Source organism: Anabrus simplex, chromosome 9 (assembly GCF_040414725.1).
Source record: "Anabrus simplex isolate iqAnaSimp1 chromosome 9, ASM4041472v1, whole genome shotgun sequence".
NCBI lineage: Eukaryota > Metazoa > Arthropoda > Insecta > Orthoptera > Tettigoniidae > Anabrus > Anabrus simplex.
Window position 1 is genome coordinate 53,335,276 of NC_090273.1, and position 21,276 is coordinate 53,356,551.

The window sequence follows — 21,276 nt, forward strand, 5'->3', positions numbered from 1 at the left end:
CCGACGTCGACAGAAGTAGGTACCGACGTAGACAAAAGTAGTTTCGACGTCGACAAAAGTAGTTACCGACGTCGACAGAAATTGTACCGACGTTGACATAAGTAGTTACCGACGTCGACAAAAGTAGTTACCGACGTCGGCAAAAGTAGGTACCGACGTCGACAAAAGTAGTAACCGACGTCGACAAAAGTAGAAACCGACGTCGACAAAAGTACTTACCGACGTCGACAAAAGTAGTAACCGACGTCTACAAAAGTAGTAACCGACGTCGACAAAAGTACTTACCGACGTCGACAAAAGTAGATAAACACGTCGAAAAAAGTAGCGACCGACGTCGACAAAAGTAGCTACCGACGTCGACAAAAGTAGAAAAGACGTCGAAAAAAGTACTTACCGACGTCGACAAAAGTAGATACCGACGTCGGCAAAATTCGTTACCGACGTCGACATAAGTAACTACCGACGTCGACAGAAGTAGGTACCGACGTCGACAAAAAATTTTCGTCGTCGACAAAAGTCGCTACCGACGTCGACAAAAGTCGTTACCGACGTCGACAAAAGTAGTTACCGACGTCGATAGAAGTTGTTACCGACGTCCACAAAAGTTGTTTCCGACGTCGACAAAGGTCTTTTCCGACGTCGTCAAAAGTAGTTACCGACATCGACAAAAGTAGTACCGACGTTGACAAAGTAGTTACCGACGTCGACATAAGTAGTTAACGACGTCGACAAAAGTAATACCGACGAAAATTAAAGTAATTACCCTCGTCGACAAAAGTACTTCCCGACGTCGACGAAATTAGATACCGACGTCCACAAAAGTAGATACCGACGTCGATGAAAGTACTCACCGACTTCGACAAAAGTAGATACCGACGTCGACAAAAGTAGATACCGACGTCGACAAAAGTCGTTACCAACGTCGACAGAAATAACTACCGACGTCGACAGAAGTAGGTACCGACGTCGACAAAAGTAGTTTCGACGTCGACAAAATGAGTTACCGACGTCCACAAAAGTCGTTACCGACGTCGACAAAGGTCGTTTCCGACGGCGATAAAAGTCGTTACCGACGTCGTCAAATGTAGTTACCGACGTCGACAAAAGACGTAGCCGACGTCGACAAAAGACGTAGCCGACGTCGACAAAAGTAGGTACCGACGTCGACAAAGGTCGCTACCGAAGTCGACACAAGTCGTTACCGACGTCGACAAAAGTAGTTACCGACATCGACAACAGTAGGTACCGACGTCGTCAAAAGTAGTAACCGACGTCGACAAAAGTATTAACCGAAGTCGACAAAAGTACTTACCGACGTCGACAAAAGTAGATACCGACGTCGGAAAAATTAGCTACCGACGTCGACAAAAGTAGCTACCGACGACGACAAAATTACTTACTGACGACGACAAAAGTTGTTACCGACGTCGTCAAAAGTAGTTACCGACGTCGAAAAAGTAGGTACCGGCGTCGACAAAATTAGTAACCGACGTCGACAAAAGTATTTACCGACGTCGAAAAAAGCAGTTTCGACGTCGACAAAGGTCGCTACCGACGTCGACAAAAGTCGTTACCGACGTCGAAAGAAGTACTTACCGACGTCGACAAAAGTAGGTACCGACGTCGACAAAAAAGTTTCGACGTCGACAAAGGTCGCTACCGACGTCGAAAAAAGTCGTTACCGACGTCGACCAAAGTAGTTACCGACGTCGAAAAAAGGAGTTTCGACGTAGACAAAGGTCGCTACCAACGTCGACGAAAGTCGTTACCGACGTCGACAGAAGTAGTTACCGACGTCGACAAAAGTAGGTACCGACGTCGGCAAAAGTAGAAACCGACGTCGAGAAAAGTAGTTACCGACGCCGAAAAAGTAGGTACCGACGTCGATAAAAGTAGTTTCGACGTCGACAAAGGTCGCTACCGACGTCGACAAAAGTCGGTTCCGAAGTCGACAAAAGTCGGTACCGACGTCGACAAAAATATTTACCGACATCGACAAAAGTACTTTCGACGTCGACAAAGGTCGCTACCGACGTAAAAAAAGTCGTTACCGACATCGACAAAAGTAGTTTCGACGTCGACAAAGGTCGCTACCGACGTCGACGAAAGTCGTTACCGACGTCGACAAAAATGATACCGACGTCGAAAAAAGTAGCTACTAACGTCGACAAAATTACTTACCGACGTCGACAAAAGTAGATACCAACGTCGATAAAAGTAGATACCGACGTCTACAAAAGTACTTACCGACGTCGACAAAAGTAGATACCGACGTCGAAAAAAGTAGCTAGCGACGTCGACAAAAATAGCTATCGACGCCGACAAAAGTAGTTACCGACGTCGACAAAAGTACTTACCGACGTCGACAAAAGTACTTACCGATGTCGACAAAAGTAGCTACCGACGTCGACAAAAGTACTTACCGACGTCGACGAAAGTAGGTACCGACGTCTACAAAAGTACTTCCCGACGTCGACAAAAGTAGGTACCGACGTCGACAAAAGTACTTACCGACGTCGACAAAAGTACTTACCGACGTCGACAAAAATAACTACCGACGTCGACAAAAGTACTTACCGACGTCGACGAAAGTAGCTACCGACGTCGACAAAAGTACTACCCGACGTCGACAAAGGTAGGAACCGTCGTCGACAAAAGTAGCTACCGACGTCGACAGAAGTAAGTACCGACGTCGACAAAAGAAGCTTCGACGTCGACAAAAGTAGTTACCGACGTCGACAAAAGTAGTACCGTCGTTGACATAAGTAGTTACCGACGTCGACAAAAGTAGTTACCGACGTCGGAAAAAGTAGGTACCGACGTCGACATTAGTAGTAACCGACGTCGACAAAAGTAGTAACCGACGTCGACAAAAGTACTTACCGACGTGGACAAAAGTAGATACCGACGTCGACAAAAGTAGTTACCGACGTCGACTAAAGTAATTACCGACGTCGAAAAAAGTAGTTTGAAGGTCGACAAAGGTCGCTACCGACGTCGACAAAAGTCGTTACTGACGTCGAGAGAAGTAGTTACCGACGTCGACAAAAGTAGGTACCGACGTCGACAAAAGTCGTTACCGACGTCGACAAAAGTAGCTACCGACGTCGACAGAAGTAGGTACCGACGTCGACAAAAGTAGTATCGAGGTCGACAAAATGTGTTACCGTTGTCGACAAAGGTCGTTACCGACGTCGACAAAAGTAGTAACCGACGTCGACAAAAGTAGTTTTGACGTCGACAAAAATAGTTACCGACGTCGACAAAATAGATACCGACGTCGAAAAAAGTAGCTACCGACGTCGACAAAAGTAGTTACCGACGTCGACAAAAGTACTTACCGACGACGACATAAGTTGTTACCGACGTCGACAAAAGTAGTTACCGACGTCGAAAAAGTAGGTGCCGACGTCGACAAAAGTAGTTTCGACGTCGACAAAGGTCGCTACCGACGTCGACAAAAGTCGTTACCGACGTCAACAAAAGTAGTTACCGACGTCGACTAAAGTAATTACCGACGTCGAAAGAAGTAGTTTGAACGTCGACAAAGGTCGCTACCGACTTCGACAAAAGTCGTTACTGACGTCGACAGAAGTAGTTACCGACGTCGACAAAAGTAGGTACCGACGTCGACAAAAGTCGTTACCGACGTCGACAAAAGTAGGTACCGACGTCGAGAAAAGTATCTACCGACGTCGAAAAAGTAGGTACCGACGTCGACAGGTGTACTTTCGACATCGACAAAGGTCGCTACCGACGTCGACAAAAGTCGTTACTGACGTCGACAAACGTAGTTACCGACGTCGACAAAAGTAGTTTCGACGTCGATAAAGGTCGATACCGACGTCGACTAAAGTCGTTACCGACGACGACAAAACTAGATACCGACGTCGAAATAAGTAGAGACCTACGTCGAGAAAAGTAGGTACCGACGTTGACAAAAAAACTACCGACGTCGACAAAAGTACTTCCCGACGTCGACAAAAGTAGATACCGACGTCGACGAAAGTAGATACCGAGGTCGAGAAAAGTAGATACCGACGTCGACAAAAGTAGTTACTGACGTCGACAAAAGTACTTACCGACGTCGATAAACGTACTTACCCACGTCGACAAAAGTTGTTACCGACGTCGACAAAGCAGTCACCGACGTCGAAAAAGTAGGTACCGACGTCGAGAAAAGTAGTTTCGACGTCGACAACGATCGCTAACGACGTCGACAAAAGTCGTTACCGACGTCGACAGAAGTACCGATGTCGAAAAAAGTAGTAACCGACGCCGGCAAAAGTAGTAACCAACGTCGACAAAAGTAGATACCGCCGTCCACAACAGTAGGTACCGACGTCGCCATAAGTTGTTACCGACGTCGACAAAAGTCTTTACCGACGTCGAAAAAGTATTTACCGACATCGACAAAAGTAGTTTCGACTTCGACAAAGGTCGCTACCGTCGTCGACAAATGTCGTTACCGACGTCGACAAAAGTAGTGACCGACGTCGACAAAAGAAGGTACCGACGTCGACAAAAGTAGTAACCGACGTCGACAAAAGACGTTGCCGACGTCGACAAAAGTAGGCACCGACGTCGACAAAAGTATTTACAGACGTCGACAAAAGTAGATACCGACGTCGACAAAAGTACTTACCGACGTCGACAAAAGTAGGTGCCGACGTCGACAAAAGTAGCTACCGACGTCGACAGAAGTAGGTACCGACGTCGACTAAAGTACCTTCGACGTCGGCAAAAGTAGTTACCGACGTCGAAAAAAGTAGTACCGTCGTAGACAGAAGTAGTTACCGACGTCGACAAAAGTACCTACCGACGTCGACAAAAGTAGCTACCGACGTCGTCAAAAGTACTTACCGACGTCGACGAAAGTAGCTACCGACGTCGACAGAAGTAGTTACCGACGTCGAAAAAGTAGGTACCGACGTCGATGAAAGTAGTTTCGACGTCGACAAATGTCGCTACCGACACCGGCAAAAGTCGTTACCGACGTCGACAAAAGTAGTGACCGACGTCGACAAAAGAAGGTACCGACGTCGACAAAAGTAGTAACCGACGTCGACAAAAGACGTTGCCGACGTCGACAAAAGTAGGCACCGACGTCGACAAAAGTATTTACAGACGTCGACAAAAGTAGATACCGACGTCGACAAAAGTACTTACCGACGACGACAAAAGTTGTCACCGACGTCGACAAAAGTAGTTACCGACGTCGAAAAAGTAGGCATCGACGTTGAAAAAATTGGTACCGACGTCGACAAAAGTAGTTACCGACGTCGACAAAAGTAGTTACCGACGCGTCAAAAGTAGTTGCCGACGTCGACAAAAGTAGATACCGACGTCGACAGAAGAAGGTACCGACGTCGAAAAAGTAGGTACCGACGTCGGCAAAAGTAGTTACCGACGTCGACAAAAGTAGATACCGACGTCAACATAAATTAGATACCGACATCGTCAAAAGGAGTTACCGACGTCGACAGAAGTAGGTACCGACGTCGACAAAAGTTGATACCGACGTCGACAAAAGTAGTTACCGACGCGTCAAAAGTAGTTGCCGAAGTCGACAAAAGTAGTTACCGACGTCGAAAAAGTAGGCACCGACGTTGAAAAAATAGTTACCGACGTCGACAAAAGTAGTTTGGACGTCGACATAAGTAGTTACCGACGTCGACAAAGGTAGTTACGGACATCGGCAAAAGTAGGTACCGAGGTCGACAAAAGTTGTCACCGACGTCGACAAAAGTAGTTACCGACGTCGAAAATGTAGGCACCGACGTCGAAAAAGTAGGCACCGACGTCGACAAAAGTAGTTACCGACGTCGACAAAAGTACTTAACGACGTCGACAAACGTACTTACCCACGTCGACAAAAGTTGTTACCGACGCCGACAAAAGTAGTTACCGACGTCGAAAAAGTAGGTACCGACGTCAACAAAAGTAGTTTCGACGTCGACAACGGTCGCTAACGACGTCGACAAAAGTCGTTACCGACGTCGACAGAAGTAGGTACCGACGTCGAAAAAAGTAGTATCCAACGTCGACAATAGTAGTAACCTACGTCGACAAAAGTACTTACCGACGTCGACAAAAGTAGTAACCGACGTCGTCAAAAGTAGTAACCGACGTCGTCAAAAGTAGTAACTGACGTCGACAAAAGTACTTACCGACGTCGACAAAAGTAGAAAAGACGTCGAAAACAGTAGCTACCGACGTCGACAAAAGTAGCTACCGACGTCGACAAAAGTCGTTACCGACGTCGACAAAAGTCGTTACCGACGTCGACAAACGTAGCTACCGACGTTGACAAAGGTAGTTACGGACATCGACAAAAGTAGGTACCGACGTCGACAAAAGTACTTGCCGACGTCGACAAAAGTACTTACCAACGTCGACAAAAGTAGATACCGACGTCGGCAAATGTCGTTACCGTCGTAGACAAAAGTAGCTTCCGACGTCGACAGAAGTAGGTACCGAAGTCGACAAAAGTAGTTTCGACGTCGACAAAAGTAGTTACCGACGTCGACAAAAGTCACTACCGACGTCGACAAAAGTATTTACCGACGTCGACAGAAGTAGCTACCGACTTCGATAGAAATAGGTACCGACGTCGACAAAAGTAGTTTCGACGTCGACAAAAGCAGTTACCGACGTCGACAAAAGTCACTACCTACGTCGACAGAAGTCCTTACCGACGTCGACAAAAGTAGTTACCGACGTCGACAGAAGTAGGTACCGACGTCGACAAAAGTAGTTTCCACGTCGATAAAAGTAGATACCGACGTCGACAAAAATAAATACCGACGTCGACAAAAGTTGTTACCTACATCGACAAATATCGTTACCGACGTCGGCAAAAGTAGCTACCGACGTCGACAGAACTAGGTACCGACGTCGACAAAAGTAGTTTGGACGTCGACATAAGTAGTTACCGACGTCGACAAAGGTAGTTACGGACATCGGCAAAAGTAGGTACCGACGTCGACAAAAGTACTTGCCGACGTCGACAAAAGGACTTACCGACGTCGACAAAAGTAGATACAGACGTCGGCAAAATTCGTTACCGACGTCGACATAAGTAACTATCGGCGTCGACAGAAGTAGGTACCGACGTCGACAAAAAAGTTTCGACGTCGACAAAAGTCGCTACCGACGTCGACAAAAGTCGTTACCGACGTCGACAAAAGTAGTTACCGACGTCGATAGAAGTTGTTACCGACGACCACAAAAGTTGTTTCCGACGTCGACAAGGTCTTTTCCGACGTCGTCAAAAGTAGTTACCGACATCGACAAAAGTAGTACCGACGTTAACAAAGTAGTTACCGACGTCGACAAAAGTAGTTAACGACGTCGACAAAAGTAATACCGACGACAATTAAAGTAATTACCCTCGTCGACAAAAGTACTTCCCGACGTCGACAAAATTAGATACCGACGTCCACAAAAGTAGATGCCGACGTCGATTAAAGTACTCACCGACTTCGACAAAAGTAGATACCGACGTCGACAAAAGTAGATACCGACGTCGACAAAAGTCGTTACCAACGTCGACAGAAGTACCTACCGACGTCGACAGAAGTAGGTACCGACGTCGACAAAAGTAGTTTCGACGTCGACAAAATGAAATACCGACGTCCACAAAAGTCGTTACCCACGTCGACAAAAGACGTAGCCGACGTCGACAAAAGACGTAGCCGACGTCGACAAAAGTAGGTACCGACGTCGACAAAGGTCGCTACCGACGTCGACACAAGTCGTTACCGACGTCGACAAAAGTAGTTACCGACGTCGACAACAGTAGGTACCGACGTCGTCAAAAGTAGTAACCGACGTCGACAAAAGTATTAACCGAAGTCGACAAAAGTAGTTACCGACGTCGACAAAAGTAGATACCGACGTCGGAAAAAGTAGGTACCGACGTCGACAAAAGTAGCTACCGACGACGACAAAATTACTTACCGACGACGACAAAAGTTGTTACCGACGTCGTCAAAAGTAGTTACCGACGTCGAAAAAGTAGGTACCGGCGTAACCAAATTAGTAACCGACGTCGACAAAAGTATTTACCGACGTCGATAAAAGCAGTTTCGACGTCGACAAAGGTCGCTACCGACGTCGACAAAAGTAGTTTCGAGGTCGACAAAGATCGCTACCGACGTCGACTAAAGTCGTTACCGACGTCGACAAAAATGATACCGACGTCGAAAAAAGTAGCTACTAACGTCGACAAAAGTACTTACCGACGTCGACAAAAGTAGATACCAACGTCTACAAAAGTAGATACCGACGTCTACAAAAGTACTTACCGACGTCGACAAAAGTAGATACCGACGTCGAAAAAAGTAGCTACCGACGTCGTCAAAAGTACTTACCGACGTCGACGAAAGTAGGTACCGACGTCTACAAAAGTACTTCCCGACGTCGACAAAAGTAGGTACCGACGTCAACAAAAGTACTTACCGACGTCGACAAAAGTACTTACCGACGTCGACAAAAGTAGCTACCGAAGTCGACAAGAGTACTTACCGACGTCGACGAATGTAGCTACCGACGTCGACAAAAGTACTTCCCGACGTCGACAAAAGTAGGAACCGACGTCGACAAAAGTAGCTACCGACGGCGACAGAAGTAAGTACCGACGTCGACAAAAGAAGCTTCGACGTCGACAAAAGTAGTTACCGACGTCGACAAAAGTATTACCGTCGTTGACATAAGTAGTTACCGACGTCGACATTAGTAGTAACCGACGTCGACAAAAGTAGTAACCGACGTCGACAAAAGTACCTACCGACGTGGACAAAAGTAGATACCGACGTCGACAAAAGTAATTACCGACGTCGGCTAAAGTAATTACCGACGTCGAAAAAAGTAGTTTAAACGTCGACAAAGGTCGCTACCGACGTCGACAAAAGTCGTTACTGACGTCCAGAGAAGTACTTACCGACGTCGACAAAAGTAGGTACCGACGTCGACAAAAAAGTTTCGACGTCGAAAAAGGTCGCTACCGACGTCGAAAAAAAGGCGTTACCGACGTCGACAAAAGTAGTTACCGACGTCGAAAAAAGTAGTTTCGACGTAGACAAAGGTCGCTACCAACGTCGACAAAAGTCGTTACCGACGTCGACAGAAGTAGTTACCGACGTCGACAAAAGTAGGTACCGACGTCGGCAAAAGTAGTAACCGACGCCGAAAATCAGGTACCGACGTCGATAAAAGTAGTTTCGACGTCGACAAAGGTCGCTACCGACGTCGACAAAAGTCGGTTCCGAAGTCGACAAAAGTAGGTACCGACGTCGACAAAATTATTTACCGACATCGACAAAAGTACTTTCGACGTCGACAAAGGTCGCTACCGACGTAGAAAAAAGTCGTTACCGACATCGACATGAGTAGTTTCGACGTCGACAAAGGTCGCTACCGACGTCGACTAAAGTCGTTACCGACGTCAACAAAAATGATACCGACGTCGAAAAAAGTAGCTACTAACGTCGACAAAAGTACTTACCGACGTCGACAAAAGTAGGTACCGACGTCGACAAAAGTCGTTACCGACGTCGACAAAAGTAGCTACCGACGTCGACAGAAATAGGTACCGACGTCGACAAAAGTAGTATCGACGTCGACAAAATGTGTTACCGTTGTCGACAAAGGTCGTTACCGACGTCGACAAAGGCCGTTTCCTACGTCGATAAAAGTCATTACCGACGTCATCAAATGTAGTTACCGACGTCGACAAAAGACGTAGCCGACGTCGACAAATGTAGGTACCGACATCGACAAAAGTAGTAACCGACGTCGACAAAAGTAGTTTTGACGTCGACAAAAATAGTTACCGACGTCGACAAAATAGATACCGACGTCGGAAAAAGTAGCTACCGACGTCGACAAAAGTAGTTACCGACGTCGACAAAAGTACTTACCGACGACGACATAAGTTGTTACCGACGTCGACAAAAGTAGTTACCGACGTCGAAAAAGTAGGTGCCGACGTCGACAAAAGTAGTTTCGACGTCGACAAAGGTCGCTACCGACGTCGACAAAAGTCGTTACCGACGTCGACAAAAGTAGTTACCGACGTCGACTAAAGTAATAACCGACGTCGAAAGAAGTAGTTTGAACGTCGACAAATGTCCCTACCGACGTCGACAAAAGTCGTTATTGACGTCGACAGAAGTAGTTACCGACGTCGACAAAAGTCGTTACCGACGTCGACAAAAGTAGGTACCGACGTTGACAAAAGTAACTACCGACGTCGGCAAAAGTACTTCCTGACGTCGACAAAAGTAGATACCGACGTCGACAAAAGTAGATACCGAGGTCGAGAAAAGTAGATACCGACGTCGACAAAAGTAGTTACCGACGTCGAAAAAGTAGGTACCGTCGCCGACAAAGGTCGCTACCGACGTCGACAAAAGTCGTTGCCGACGTCGACAAAAGTAGTTAGCGAAGTCGACAAAAATCTCTACCGACGTCGACAAAGGTATCTACGGACGTCGACAAAAGTACTTACCGATGTCGACAAAAGTAGATACCGACGTCGACAAAAGTACATACCGACGTCGACAAATGTAGCTACCGACGTCGACAAAAGGACTTACCGACGCCGACAAAAGTACTTACCGACGTCGACAAAAGTAGCTACCGACGTCGACAGAAGTAGGTACCGACGTCGACAAAAGTAGTTTCGACGTCGTCAAAAGTCGTTACCGACGTCGACAAAAGTAGTAACCAACGTCGACAATAGTAGTAACCTACGTCGACAAAAGTACTTACCGATGTCGACAAAAGAAGATACCGACGTCGAAAAAAGTAGCTACCGAAGTCGACAGAAGTAGGTACCGACGTCGACAAAAGTAGGTACCGACGTCGACAATGGTCGCTACCGACGTCGACAAAAGTAGCTACAGACGTCGGCAAAAGTAGCTACCGACGTCCACAGAAGTACGTACCGACGTCGACAACAGTAGCTACCGACATCGACAAAAGTACTTACCGACGTCGACAAAGTAGATACCGACGTCGTCAAAAGTACTTACCGACGTCGACGGAATTAGCTACCGACGTCGACAGAAGTAAGTACCGACGTCGACAAAAGTAGTTTCGACGTCGACAAAAGTAGTTACCGACGTCGACAAAAGTAGTAACCGACGTCTACAAAAGTAGTAACCGACGTCGACAAAAGTAGTAACCGACGTCGACAAAAGTAGAAACCGACGTCGACAAAAGTACTAACCGACGTCTACAAAACAGTAACCTACGTCGACAAAAGTACTTACCGACGTCGACAAAAGTAGATAAAGACGTCGAAAAAAGTAGCTACCGACGTCGACAAAAGTAGCTACCGACGTCGACAAAAGTACTTACCGACGTCGACAAAAGTACTTGCCGACGTCGACAATAGTAGATACCGACGTCGAAAAAAGTAGCTAGCGAAGTCGACAGAAGTAGGTACCGACGTCGACAAAAGTAGCTTCGACGTCGACAAAAGTAGTTACCGACGTGAACAAAAGTAGTACCGTCGTTGACATAAGTAGTTACCGACGTCGACAAAAGTAGATACCGATGTCGGAAAAAGTAGGTACCGACGTCGACATTAGTAGTAACCGACGTCGACAGAAGTAGTAACCGACGTCGACAAAAGTACTTACCGACGTCGACAAAAGTGGATGCCGACGTCGAAAAAAGTAGCGACCGACGTCGACAAAAGTACTTACCGACGTCGAGAAAGGTCGCTACCGACGTCGATAAAGGTCGTTACCGACGTCGACAAAAGTAGTTTGCGACGTCGACAAATATAGCTACCGACGTCGACAAAAGTATCTACCGACGTCGACAAATGAACTTACTGATGTCGACAAAAGTAGATACCGACGTCGACAAAAGTAGCTACCTACGTCGAAAAAAAGGCGTTACCGACGTCGACAAAAGTAGTTACCGACGTCGAAAAAAGTAGTTTCGACGTAGACAAAGGTCGCTACCAACGTCGACAAAAGTCGTTACCGACGTCGACAAAAGTAGGTACCGACGTCGGCAAAAGTAGTAACCGACGTCGACAAAAGTAGCTACCGACGTCGACAGAAGTAAGTACCGACGTCGACAAAAGAAGCTTCGACGTCGACAAAAGTAGCTACCGACGCCGACAATAGTAGAAAAGACGTCGAAAAAAGTACTTACCGACGTCGACAAAAGTAGATACCGACGTCGGCAAAATTCGTTACCGACGTCGACATAAGTAAGTACCGACGTCGACAGAAGTAGGTACCGACGTCGACAAAAAATTTTCGACGTCGACAAAAGTCGCTACCGACGTCGACAAAAGTCGTTACCGACGTCGACAAAAGTAGTTACCGACGTCGATAGAAGTCGTTACCGACGTCCACAAAAGTTGTTTCCGACGTCGACAAAGGTCTTTTCCGACGTCGTCAAAAGTAGTTACCGACATCGACAAAAGTAGTACCGACGTTGACAAAGTAGTTACCGACGTCGACAAAAGTAGTTAACGACGTCGACAAAAGTAATACCGACGAAAATTAAAGTAATTACCCTCGTCGACAAAAGTACTTCCCGACGTCGACGAAATTAGATACCGACGTCCACAAAAGTAGATACCGACGTCGATTAAAGTACTCACCGACTTCGACAAAAGTAGATACCGACGTCGACAAAAGTAGATACCGACGTCGACAAAAGTCGTTACCAACGTCGACAGAAGTAACTACCGACGTCGACAGAAGTAGGTACCCACGTCGACAAAGTAGTTTCGACGTCGACAAAATGAGTTACCGACGTCCACAAAAGTCGTTACCGACGTCGTCAAATGTAGTTACCGACGTCGACAAAAGACGTAGCCGACGTCGACAAACGTAGGTACCGACGTCGACAAAGGTCGCTACCGACGTCGACACAAGTCGTTACCGACGTCGACAAAAGTAGTTACCGACATCGGCAACAGTAGGTACCGACGTCGTCAAAAGTAGTAACCGACGTCGACAAAAGTATTAACCAAAGTCGACAAAAGTACTTACCGACGTCCACAAAGGTAGATACCGACGTCGGAAAAATTAGCTACCGACGTCGACAAAAGTAGCTACCGACGACGACAAAATTACTTACCGACGACGACGAAAGTTGTTACCGACGTCGTCAAAAGTAGTTACCGACGTCGAAAAAGTAGGTACCGGCGTCGACAAAATTAGTAACCGACGTCGACAAAAGTATTTACTGACGTCGAAAAAAGCAGTTTCGACGTCGACAAAGGTCGCTACCGACGTCGACAAAAGTCGTTACCGACGTCGAAAGAAGTACTTACCGACGTCGACAAAAGTAGGTACCGATGTCGACAAAAAAGTTTCGACGTCGACAAAGGTCGCTACCGACGTCGAAAAAAGTCGTTACCGACGTCGACCAAAGTAGTTACCGACGTCGAAAAAAGTAGTTTCGACGTAGACAAAGGTCGCTACCAACGTCGACAAAAGTCGTTACCGACGTCGACAGAAGGAGTTACCGACGTCGACAAAAGTAGGTACCGATGTCGGCAAAAGTAGAAACCGACGTCGACAAAAGTAGTTACCGACGCCGAAAAAGTAGGTACCGACGTCGATAAAAGTAGTTTCGACGTCGACAAAGGTCGCTACCGACGTCGACAAAAGTCGGTTCCGAAGTCGACAAAAGTAGGTACCGACGTCGACAAAAATATTTACCGACATCGACAAAAGTACTTTCGACGTCGACAAAGGTCGCTACCGACGTAGAAAAAAGTCGTTACCGACGTCGACAAAAGTAGTTTCGACGTCGACAAAGGTCGCTACCGACGTCGACTAAAGTCGTTACCGATGTCGACAAAAGTAGATACCGACGTCGACAAAAATAGCTACCGACGTCGACAAAAGTAGATACCGACGTCGACCAAAGTTGCTACCGACGTCGACAAAAGTACTTACCGACGTCGACAAAAGTACTTACCGACGTCGTCAAAAGTAGCTACCGACGTCGACAAAAGTAGCTACCGACGTCGACAAAAGTACTTACCGACGTCGACAAAAGTACTTACCGACGTCGACAAAGCTCGCTACCGACGTCGATAAAGGTCGTTACCGACGTCGACAAAAGTAGTTTGCGACGTCGACAAAAATAGCTACCGACGTCGACAAAAGTATCTACCGACGTCGACAAATGTACTTACTGATGTCGACAAAAGTAGATACCGACGTCGACAAAAGTAGCTACCGACGTCGACAAAAGTACTTACCGACGTCGACAAAAGTACTTACCGACGTCGACAAAAGTAGTTACCGACGTCGACAAAAGTAGCTACCGACGTCGACAGAAGTAGGTACCGACGTCGACAATAGTAGTTTCGACGTCGACAAAAGTCTTTACCGACGTCGACAAAAGTAGTACCGACGTTGACATAAGTAGGTACCGACGTCGACAATGGTCGCTACCGACGTCGACAAAAGTAGCTACCGATGTCGACAAAAGTAGCTGCCGACGTCGACAGAAGTACTTACCGACGTCGACAAAAGTAGCTACCGAAATCGACAAAAGTACTTACCGACGTCGACAAAAGTAGATACCTACGTCGACAAAAGTAGCTACCGATGTCGTCAAAAGTACTTACCGACGTCGAAGAAAGTAGCTACCGACGTCGACAGAAGTAGGTACCGACGTAGACAAAACTAGTTTCGACGTCGACAAAAGTAGTTACCGACGTCGACAAAAGTAGTACCGACGTTGACATAAGTAGTTACCGACGTCGACAAAAGTAGTTACCGACGTCGGCAAAAGTAGGTACCGACGTCGACAAAAGTAGTTTCGACGTCGACAAAAGTAGTTACCGACGTCGACAAAAGTAGTACCGACGTTGACATAAGTACTTACCGACGTCGACAAAAGTAGTTACCGACGTCGGCAAAAGTAGGTACCGACGTCGACAAAAGTAGCTACCGACGTCGACAAAAGTACTTACCGACGTCGACAAAAGTACTTACCGACGTCGACAAAGGTCGCTACCGACGTCGATAAAGGTCGTTACCGACGTCGACAAAAGTAGTTTGCGACGTCGACAAAAGTATCTACCGACGTCGACAAATGAACTTACTGATGTCGACAAAAGTAGATACCGACGTCGACAAAAGTCGCTACCGACGTCGACAATAGTAGCTACCGACGTCGACAAAAGTACTTACCGACGTCGACAAAAGTACTTACCGACGTCGACAAAAGTAGTTACCGACGTCGACAAAAGTAGCTACCGACGTCGACAGAAGTAGGTACCGACGTCGACAATAGTAGTTTCGACGTCGACAAAAGTCTTTACCGACGTCGACAAAAGTAGTACCGACGTTGACATAAGTAGGTACCGACGTCGACAATGGTCGCTACCGACGTCGACAAAAGTAGCTACCGATGTCGACAAAAGTAGCTGCCGACGTCGACAGAAGTACTTACCGACGTCGACAAAAGTAGCTACCGAAATCGACAAAAGTACTTACCGACGTCGACAAAAGTAGATACCTACGTCGACAAAAGTAGCTACCGATGTCGTCAAAAGTACTTACCGACGTCGAAGAAAGTAGCTACCGACGTCGACAGAAGTAGGTACCGACGTCGATAAAAGTAGTTTCGACGTCGACAAAAGTAGTTACCGACGTCGACAAAAGTAGTACCGACGTTGACATAAGTAGTTACCGACGTCGACAAAAGTAGTTACCGACGTCGGCAAAAGTAGGTACCGACGTCGACAAAAGTAGAAACCGACGTCGACAAAAGTAGAAACCGACGTCGACAAAACTACTTACCGACGTCGACAAAAGTAGTAACCGACGTCTACAAAAGTAGTAACCGACGTCGACAAAAGTACTTACCGACGTCGACAAAAGTAGATAAAGACGTCGAAAAAAGTAGCAACCGACGTCGACAAAAGTAGCTACCGACGTCGACAAAAGTAGAAAAGACGTCGAAAAAAGTACTTACCGACGTCGACAAAGGTAGATACCGACGTCGGCAAAATTCGTTACCGACGTCGACATAAGTAAGTACCAACGTCGACAGAAGTAGGTACCGACGTCGACAAAAAATTTTCGACGTCGACAAAAGTCGCTACCGACGTCGACAAAAGTCGTTACCGACGTCGACAAAAGTAGTTACCGACGTCGATAGAAGTCGTTACCGACGTCCACAAAAGTTGTTTCCGACGTCGACAAAGGTCTTTTCCGACGTCGTCAAAAGTAGTTACCGACATCGACAAAAGTAGTACCGACGTTGACAAAGTAGTTACCGACGTCGACAAAAGTAGTTAACGACGTCGACAAAAGTAATACCGACGAAAATTAAAGTAATTACCCTCGTCGACAAAAGTACTTCCCGACGTCGACGAAATTAGATACCGACGTCCACAAAAGTAGATACCGACGTCGATGAAAGTACTCACCGACTTCGACAAAAGTAGATACCGACGTCGACAAAAGTAGATACCGACGTCGACAAAAGTCGTTACCAACGTCGACAGAAGTAACTACCGACGTCGACAGAACTAGGTACCCACGTCGACAAAGTAGTTTCGACGTCGACAAAATGAGTTACCGACGTCCACAAAAGTCGTTACCGACGTCGACAAAGGTCGTTTCCGACGGCGATAAAAGTCGTTACCGACGTCGTCAAATGTAGTTACCGACGTCGACAAAAGACGTAGCCGACGTCGACAATAGACGTAGCCGACGTCGACAAAAGTAGGTACCGACGTCGACAAAGGTCGCTACCGACGTCGACACAAGTCGTTACCGACGTCGACAAACGTAGTTACCGACATCGACAACAGTAGGTACCGACGTCGTCAAAAGTAGTAACCGACGTCGACAAAAGTATTAACCGAAGTCGACAAACGTACTTACCGACGTCGACAAAAGTAGATACCGACGTCGGAAAAATTAGCTACCGACGTCGACACAAGGAGCTACCGACGACGACAAAATTACTTACCGACGACGACAAATGTTGTTACCGACGTCGTCAAAAGTAGTTACCGCCGTCGAAAAAGTAGGTACCGGCGTCGACAAAATTAGTAACCGACGTCGACAAAAGTATTTACCGACGTCGAAAAAAGCAGTTTCGACGTCGACAAAGGTCGCTACCGACGTCGACAAAAGTCGTTACCGACGTCGAAAGAAGTACTTACCGACGTCGACAAAGGTCGCTACCAACGTCGACAAAAGTCGTTACCGACGTCGTCAAAAGTAGTAACCGACGTCGACAAAAGTATTAACCGAAGTCGACAAACGTACTTACCGACGTCGACAAAAGTAGATACCGACGTCGGAAAAATTAGCTACCGACGTCGACACAAGGAGCTACCGACGACGACAAAATTACTTACCGACGACGACAAATGTTGTTACCGACGTCGTCAAAAGTAGTTACCGCCGTCGAAAAAGTAGGTACCGGCGTCGACAAAATTAGTAACCGACGTCGACAAAAGTATTTACCGACGTCGAAAAAAGTAGTTTCGACGTCGACAAAGGTCGCTACCGACGTCGACAAAAGTAGTTACCGACGCCGAAAAAGTAGGTACCGACGTCGATAAAAGTAGTTTCGACGTCGACAAAGGTCGCTACCGACGTCGACTAAAGTCGGTTCCGAAGTCGACAAAAGTAGGTACCGACGTCGACAAAAATATTTACCGACATCGACAAAAGTACTTTCGACGTCGACAAAGGTCGCTACCGACGTAGAAAAAAGTCGTTACCGACGTCGACAAAAGTAGTTTCGACGTCGACAAAGGTCGCTACCGACGTCGACTAAAGTTGTTACCGATGTCGACAAAAGTAGATACCGACGTCGACAAAAATAGCTACCGACGTCGACAAAAGTAGATACCGACGTCGACAAAAGTAGCTACCGACGTCGACAAAAGTACTTACCGACGTCGACAAAAGTACTTACCGACGTCGTCAAAAGTAGCTACCGACGTCGAGAAAAGTAGCTACCGACGTCGACAAAAGTACTTACCGACGTCGACAAAAGTACTTACCGACGTCGACAAAGGTCGCTACCGACGTCGATAAAGGTCGTTACCGACGTCGACAAAAGTAGTTTGCGACGTCGACAAAAATAGCTACCGACGTCGACAAAAGTATCTACCGACGTCGACAAATGTACTTACTGATGTCGACAAAAGTAGATACCGACGTCGACAAAAGTAGCGACCGACGTCGACAAAAGTACTTACCGACGTCGACAAAAGTACTTACCGACGTCGACAAAAGTAGTTACCGACGTCGACAAATGTGGCTACCGACGTCGACAGAAGTAGGTACCGACGTCGACAATAGTAGTTTCGACGTCGACAAAAGACTTTACCGACGTCGATAAAAGTAGTACCGACGTTGACATAAGTAGGTACCGACGTCGACAATGGTCGCTACCGACGTCGACAAAAGTAGCTACCGATGTCGACAAAAGTAGCTGCCGACGTCGACAGAAGTACTTACCGACGTCGACAAAATTAGCTACCGAAATCGACAAAAGTACTTACCGACGTCGACAAAAGTAGATACCTACGTCGACAAAAGTAGCTACCGATGTCGTCAAAAGTACTTACCGACGTCGAAGAAAGTAGCTACCGACGTCGACAGAAGTAGGTACCGACGTAGACAAAAGTAGTTTCGACGTCGACAAAAGTAGTTACCGACGTCGACAAAAGTAGTACCAACGTTGACATAAGTAGTTACCGACGTCGACAAAAGTAGTTACCGACGTCGGCAAAAGTAGGTCCCGACGTCGACAAAAGTAGTAACCGACGTCGACAAAAGTAGAAACCGACGTCGACAAAAGTACTTACCGACGTCGACAAAAGTAGTAACCGACGCCTGCAAAAGTAGTAACCGACGTCGACAAAAGTACTTACCGACGTCGACAAAAGTAGATAAAGACGTCGAAAAAAGTAGCGACCGACGTCGACAAAAGTAGCTACCGACGTCGACAAAAGTAGAAAAGACGTCGAAAAAAGTACTTACCGACGTCGACAAAAGTAGATACCGACGTCGGCAAAATTCGTTACCGACGTCGACATAAGTAACTACCGACGTCGACAGAAGTAGGTACCGACGTCGACAAAAAATTTTCGACGTCGACAAAAGTCGCTACCGACGTCGACAATAGTCGTTACCGACGTCGACAAAAGTAGTTACCGACGTCGATATAAGTTGTTACCGACGTCCACAAAAGTTGTTTCCGACGTCGACAAAGGTCTTTCCGACGTCGTCAAAAGTAGTTACCGACATCGACAAAAGTAGTACCGACGTTGACAAAGTAGTAACCGACGTCGACAAAAGTAGTTAACGACGTCGACAAAAGTAATACCGACGAAAATTTAAGTAATTACCCTCGTCGACAAAAGTACTTCCCGACGTCGACGAAATTAGATACCGACGTCCACAAAAGTAGATACCGACGTCGATGATAGTACTCACCGACTTCGACAAAAGTAGATACCGACGTCGACAAAAGTAGATACCGACGTCGACAAAAGTCGTTACCAACGTCGACAGAAGTAACTACCGACGTCGACAGAAGTAGGTACCGACGTCGACAAAGTAGTTTCGACGTCGACAAAATGATTTACCGACGTCCACAAAAGTCGTTACCGACGTCGACAAAGGTCGTTTCCGACGGCGATAAAAGTCGTTACCGACGTCGTCAAATGTAGTTACCGACGTCGACGAAAGACGTAGCCGACGTCGACAAAAGACGTAGCCGACGACGACAAAAGTAGGTACCGACGTCGACAAAGGTCGCTACCGACGTCGCCACAAGTCGTTACCGACGTCGACAAAAGTAGTTACCGACATCGACAAGAGTAGTTACCGACGTCGTCAAAAGTAGTAACCGACGTCGACAAAAGTATTAACCGAAGTCGACAAAAGTACTTACCGACGTCGACAAAAGTAGATACCGACGTCGGAAAAATTAGCTACCGACGTCGACAAAAGTAGCTACCGACGACGACAAAATTACTTACCGACGACGACAAAAGTTGTTACCGACGTCGTCAAAAGTAGTTACCGACGTCGAAAGAAGTACTTACCGACGTCGACAAAAGTAGGTACCGACGTCGACAAAAAAGTTTCGACGTCGACAAAGGTCGCTACCGACGTCGAAAAAAGTCGTTACCGACGTCGACCAAAGTAGTTACCGACGTCGAAAAAAGTAGTTTCGACGTAGACAAAGGTCGCTACCAACGTCGACAAAAGTCGTTACCGACGTCGACAGAAGTAGTTACCGACGTCGACAAAAGTAGGTACCGACGACGGCAAAAGTAGAAACCGACGTCGACAAAAGTAGTTACCGACGCCGAAAAAGTAGGTACCGACGTCGATAAAAGCAGTTTCGACGTCGACAAAGGTCGCTACCGACGTCGACAAAAGTCGGTTCCGAAGTCGACAAAAGTAGGTACCGACGTCGACAAAAATATTTACCGACATCGACAAAAGTACTTTCGACGTCGACAAAGGTCGCTACCGACGTAGAAAAAAGTCGTTACCGACGTCGACAAAAGTAGTTTCGACGTCGACAAAGGTCGCTAACGACGTCGACTAAAGTCGTTACCGATGTCGACAAAAGTAGATACCGACGTCGACAAAAATAGCTACCGACGTCGACAAAAGTAGATACCGACGTCGACAAAAGTAGCTACCGACGTCGACAAATGTACTTACTGATGTCGACAAAAGTAGATACCGACGTCGACAAAAGTAGCTACCGACGTCGACAAAAGTAGCTACCGACGTCGACAAAAGTACTTACCGACGTCGACAAAAGTAGTTATCGACGTCGACAAAAGTAGCTACCGACGTCGACAGAAGTAGGTACCGACGTCGACAATAGTAGTTTCGACGTCGACAAAAGTCTTTACCGACGTCGACAAAAGTAGTACCGACGTTGACATAAGTAGGTACCGACGTCGACAATGGTTGCTACCGACGTCGACAAAAGTAGCTACCGATGTCGACAAAAGTAGCTTCCGACGTCGACAGAAGTACTTACCGACGTCGACAAAAGTAGCTACCGAAATCGACAAAAGTACTTACCGACGTCGACAAAAGTAGATACCTACGTCGACAAAAGTAGCTACCGATGTCGTCAAAAGTACTTACCGACGTCGAAGAAAGTAGGTACCGACGTCGACAGAAGTAGGTACCGACGTAGACAAAAGTAGTTTCGACGTCGACAAAAGTAGTTACCGACGTCGACAAAAGTAGTACCGACGTTGACTTA